This window comes from Lontra canadensis, unplaced genomic scaffold (genome assembly GCF_010015895.1).
Source record: "Lontra canadensis isolate GAN:19392208 unplaced genomic scaffold, GSC_riverotter_1.0 scaffold134, whole genome shotgun sequence".
NCBI lineage: Eukaryota > Metazoa > Chordata > Mammalia > Carnivora > Mustelidae > Lontra > Lontra canadensis.
Genome location: NW_022631128.1, coordinates 277,964 through 283,963, shown reverse-complemented (window position 1 = coordinate 283,963; position 6,000 = coordinate 277,964).

The window sequence follows — 6,000 nt, the reverse complement described above, 5'->3', positions numbered from 1 at the left end:
AACACATATTCTAAATATAATTGTGAGAAAGCATCAAAGAAACCCAAATGGTAGGACATTCTACAAAAGAACTGACTGGTACTTTTCAAAAGTATCAAGGGAAGACAAGGAAAGAGTGAAAAAAGGGCATCGACTGTGGGAGACTAGATGAAATTTGGGACACTCATTTGTATCTTAGACTCGAAAATGTTCATTAGCGGAAGAACTGGCAAAATGCAGATTAAGCATGTAATTTAGTTAATATTATTTTTGAAGGATTTTATTTGTTTGTTTGTGAGAGAGAGAGAGAGCGAGAGAGAGCAGGGGGTGGAGGAGCAGAGGGAGAAGGACAAACAGACGTCACACTGAGTGCAGAGCTAATGCTGGGGTCAATCCCATGATCCTGAGATCATTACTTGAGCTGAAATCAAGAGTTAGATGCTTAATGAACTGAGTCACCCAGGCACCCCGCCCCCCGTTTTTAAAAAGATTTTTTAAAAAATTTATTTGATAGAAAAAGAGACAGCAAAAGAGGGAACACAAGCAGGGAGAGTGGGAGAGGGAGAAGCAGGCTCCCCGCTGAGCAGGGAGCCTGATGTGGGGCTCGATCCCAGGACCTTGGGATCATGACCTGAGCTGAAGGCAGACGCTTAACCAACTAAGCCACCCAGGCGCCCTACCTGGCCTCCTTTTAAAATTTTTTATTTATTTTTATTTCTTTGAAAGAGGGGGGAGAGCAGAGGGAGAAGGGTTAATATTAAGTGCCAACATCAGTACTTTGGATTCAGTGATTGTGCTATTGTTATGTAAGACGGTAACATTAGTGGAAGCTGGGTGAAGCACATATGGGCATTCTTTTTACTGTTTTTGCGACGTTTCTCTTTAACCTAAAATTATTTCACTATATCTAAATTTAAAATAAAAAGTTAAAAAATGTTTCTCTGGAAGAGTCCAGAGGCGGCAGAGCTACAAGAAAGAAAGAAAGAAAAAATGACCACAAAACAAAAAATATTTTTGGGGTTGGGAAAAAAGTATGCTATGGCGAAAGGCTTCTGGAATTCCTCAGTGACTGCCTTCCACACCTGAGGTTACTTTTGGTTGAAGGTCTTGGCTATTGGAACAGCGGGGATAAATCAACATTGCAGCGAAATGTCCTTGAACAGGTTGGTACAGTTTGGGGACCCCCGCCAGGAGAAAAAAAGTCAGAGAATTTTTGATAAGCAAAAATTGTTGGTGGAATATATTTTAATAAGCTCTTCAAGAAGGATAAAAGTGGAAGTTCTTTGTGTTAATTGCATCAATTTAATTAGTACTCCTTCCAGGGAATCTGGGAGTCGGCGGAAAACCAACATCAAAAAACCAGCAACAAGCATTCATCTGCGATTCAGCCCAATGGAGGAGAATTCAGTGAACTTGATGCTGAACGTGTGATGATGAAGGGAAGCACAAAGAAAAAGGAAGTTAAATCATTTATTTCATAATTAAAATCAATATTTATGTGAAGAGCAAATATTTAGAAAGTGTCTACTGTGCGCATGACCCCAAATAAATTAATGTGGGTAGCACTTTACCAGCCACCAAATTCTGGCATAAATCATCACATTGTTCTGTCACAGAAACCAAGAGGAGTGCGCAAGGCATTGTCTGGTTTTCACAAGTGAGAAACAGTCTCACACAAGTCCAGCAGCTTTGCCAAGGTCACACAAGGAACGGTCAGGCTGGGACTTGAGTGCTGGCCTTCCACTTCCTAACTCCTTTTGAGAATTCTCTTTTTAAAATAAAAATAACTTTCCATCTGCATCTCTCAATGAAGATTGAGCAAGTATACCCAAGATGTGGATTCATCTAAAATTTGAAAATTTGTTTTAAATGTTCTGCACTGGACATAATCCAGAATGTTTCAAAAGACACATTTTCCCCTTAAATGTTTAAATGCATGTCCTTAAGGATAAATTAAATCCATATGCTCCTGATCAATTTGCATTTACTGTAATTCATTAAAATGCCTCTCTGGAAGTTATTGAGTGCTTGAACACGTTTTGCCTCTTGCTCTGAGTATCTACAAAAACTTCTCTTGATGGTCTTAAAATCAATGTAAAGTCTTTTGCATAAGTAGAGACTCAGTCCATTCATTTTCAGGAAGGTGACCCTTGGACGAGTGTAGCAGATTTAGACTTCATCCTGTCTCCTAGTTTTCTTAGTCTTGAAGTGGAGGGAGGAGTACCCCACACAGGAGTGGGAAAGCCATTTGCCCTTCAATGTTCAAAGTTCCGTTGAACGGACGTGAATACATTACACATCTCTAGCATGTCTAAGTGCCCAAAACACAACTACCTTTTGTCCGTCTGTCTGTCCATCCATCCAGCCAGCCAGCCAGCCAGCCAGCCAGGTATTCAGTCATTCAGGTAACATTTACTGGAGTCTTACTGTGACTCAGGCATTGTAGGAGGTTCTGAGAAAAAAAAGTAACATACTTTTCCTGTCACCTTTTACAGAGAATACTATATTATCTTAAGAACAACTCTAAAATTTATGTAGATAATTCTATTCATTCTTCATAGAAATGGACAAAGGGGCTCAGAAAGGTCCAGCAAATTCCAGGTGATTCCAGGTGACCCCAGGTGATTCCTAACACATAGTAGATACTATGCTAATGTTTCCTGAATTGAAATGAGTGAGCAAGAGGTGTGGTGTTGCCTTTGGATCTGCTCTGGTTAAGACACCAGTGTATAAGAATAGACTAGTGGTAAGAACATGGCTTCAGAGCCAGACTGGGTCTGGATTTCAAGCCCACTTTCATTACTCAATAACCATGTGTATCTGTCAGGGACCCAGCAGGAAACAGATGGTGCGCTCAAATTAGGATAATTATAGGAAGCCTTGAAAAAGGAACTATTTATGAAGGTATGCAAAGGGTAAAGGGGAACCACATAGGGTAGTGCACCAATGGTGCGCCTGTTACTTGTTCTGGGTCCTAATGAAACAGAAAAGGAAGTGGTTATGATAGCCCAGAGAGGGGTATCAGATGGGAACTGTGACCTTCAGCTGAGGGCTGCTGCCAGCCCGAGATGACTCCCAAGGAGGAAAGCCAAGGAACAACTACCCTGATCTCATTCTCCTCCTGCCCTCCCATATCCCACCAGGACACCCACTGGTTGAACCCATCTGGGCAAAGAAACCTTTGATGTGGTCATAGAGGTCAGCTTTCGGGATGGGACAGAGAGTGAGTGGGGAGTGGATCCTGAGAGGCTGATGGAACACATCTGACAGACACTGCATGTGATGTTGGGCAATCGTATCACTTCTTTTACTTTATGACCCTCCTCTTTTAAATGGATGGAAAGAAACCCACCGTGAGGGGTGATTGGAGAGGATTTAATGGAATCGTGTGTAGACACCATTGAGCACAGTACCTTGCACCAGAGCTCACTTGTATTTCTTCTTTCCTAGACTTTGGTGCCCAAACCTGGTGGTCCCAGCTGCTCAGAACAACCCAACACCCAGTCAGTCTTACTCTCTGAGATGTGTAGTCCTTAGTTTCATAGACTTGTGCTTGCCATGTCTTTGGGGATGTGGAACTGACAATAAGGAGCTGGGCCTTAGAGACAGCTCGGGGAGAACTCAGAGAAGATGGGAGTGTGCCTTGTGAGTGGACAGCGACAGAGGGAGCCAGCAGAGAGTGACCAGCAGGTGTACGTGTGAGAACAGTGGGGGAAGACAGGCAGGAGCAGGCACTTCTAACATGCAAGACAGGCAAGGAACCAGCCTTTACTGAAGAACATCAGTTTCCACACTTTCAGGTGCAGCTGATTCAATCTCGTTGTTGTGGGTCTGAGTGTGGCCCAAAAATGTATGTGATTCTTGTGCTGCACTCAGATCCCACCCTCCACCCCTGCCAAGATGGCCCTGCCGTGGAATTCCTAAACCAACCCTACTTTCCAAAACACTGACATGATGTCTTGGGGGGTAGATGTAGAGGTCAGATCCACCTAGTTTGAATCTTAGTTTTGTCATTTCTAGCTATGTGCCCTTAGGCAAATCACTCAAACTCTCTCTGCCCCATGGCTCGGCTGAAATATTGCCCATCTTACCAAGTTACATGAGGTTGAAATGAGATAATCTATATGAAGAATTTAGTAAATATTGATGCTAAGTCTGTGAGCAGATGGCAAAACCCCAAGTACTTCATTGGGGTTCTGGGATGGGCTTTTGACGCTGGTGGGAAGAAAGAAAAGTCTTGAAGGTTGCAACCAAGTAGGATCCCGCAGGCCCTGGATGCAGCCCTTCCTGAATCCCATTCAGTACAGTTGGTCAGCTTTTCCCTCAGAGCTACTACAAAGTGTCATTCCAATTTTGGCATAAGTGGATCGGCCTAACATATAAAGCTTCCTGAAATCACATGAACCAACTTCAATATCTACAAATCCACAATATCCATGGTGAGACCTAATTTGGAGACAAGGTAAGAATAAGGTTCTAAGTCAAGTGGTTTCTCCCAGAGCCATGCTGCTAATGTAGAGTTGAGGCAATATTTGATGATCTTTTCTAACTAGAGAATTTCTTATGGTTTCAGCCATGCACTGGTCAGTTGGTATCCTCTGAAACACCTAAGGGGAAAAGGAGCAGAAGTGACTCTTTCCTCTAGTACCAGAATAGTAGTGTGATATGGGGATTGAGCCAAACAAAGCTGGGTTGGAATCCTTACTCTCATATGTATTTGTTGTGTGAAACTGAAGATGTCACATGACCTTCTTTTGAAACTTTTTAATTAATTATTTATTTGTTTGTTTATTTAAGTAGGCTCCACATCCAACATGGAGCTCAATGCAGGGCTTGAACTCATGACCCTGAGATTAAAACCTGAGCTGAGATAGTCAAACACTTAACCAACTGAGCCACCCAGGCACCCCAGTCACGTGATCTCCTGAACTTCATGTCCTTCTCTGCAGATGAGGATACTGTCAAATATTTTACCCGGTTATTATGAAGATTAATCAAGAGCATGTATGTGACTTCTTGGCATTTAGTGGCATTCCAAAAATTACCATTTACTATTGTTTCCAGCTTTATAAGGTGGTCTTGTTATCACTTGAAATTTCTACCACATATGTGTGCATTTTATTAAGTGCACCCAAAGAACTCTATTTTTTTGCATTAAATCCCTCTTGGGTCGATAGAACTTAATGTGTTATCAGTTCCAATTGCTAACCACACACTTTATCATTTTGGAGATAAAACTTTTGATCTTCCAACTTAAGAAGTGCTGAGGTAAAATTCTTTGGGGATATTCTTTTCAAAGATGTTCTGTCTTTTCTTGTCTTTGAGCAAAAAATTAAATGAAGCCAAGATGGAGTTCCTGCGTGCAAATAATTCACCATGGGATAGTATGGGTAAAGTGCATACCAAACAGAGGTTTATCTCTTCTGGGGTTTAGGATAGTTCTGTGGTAAAGGACTCAGAGAAGGACATGAAGACTGGTTCAGGCTTAATCCTAGATTTATCTCCGTGAGCCTCTTAGAATATTGTCAGAAACTGCCACTGTTTCCTTAAGAAATAGAAGGCAATGACTTCAAGGGCCTTAAGTGGAAATACAAGGCAGATACAGCCAAACCACCTCTTCTTGCAAATTGTATCCAGACTCCAGGGGGTAAGTTGTACCCTTCTGCTGTCTCCCTGGTCCTTGTCTCTTCTGTCTCTGAAACTCATCTGTCTGGGCTTTGTTTATGGTGTTACCATATTTGTAATCCGCCCCCAGCTCTTCAGTGACTCACGAGCACTGACCTGTTTTTGGCTTGGTATCCCTATCTGTAAATCAGGAATGACTAAATCAATCCTCAGAGTTTTAATCATCCATGAAATATGATAACATGCGGGGCACCTGGGTGGCTCAGTTGGTTAAGTGTCCAACACTTGATCTCGGCTCAGGTCTTGACCTCATGGTCGTGAGTTCAAGCCCCATGTTGGGTTCCAACACTGGGCACAGAGCTTACTTGAAAAGAAAAATTAAAAATCGTAATTCTT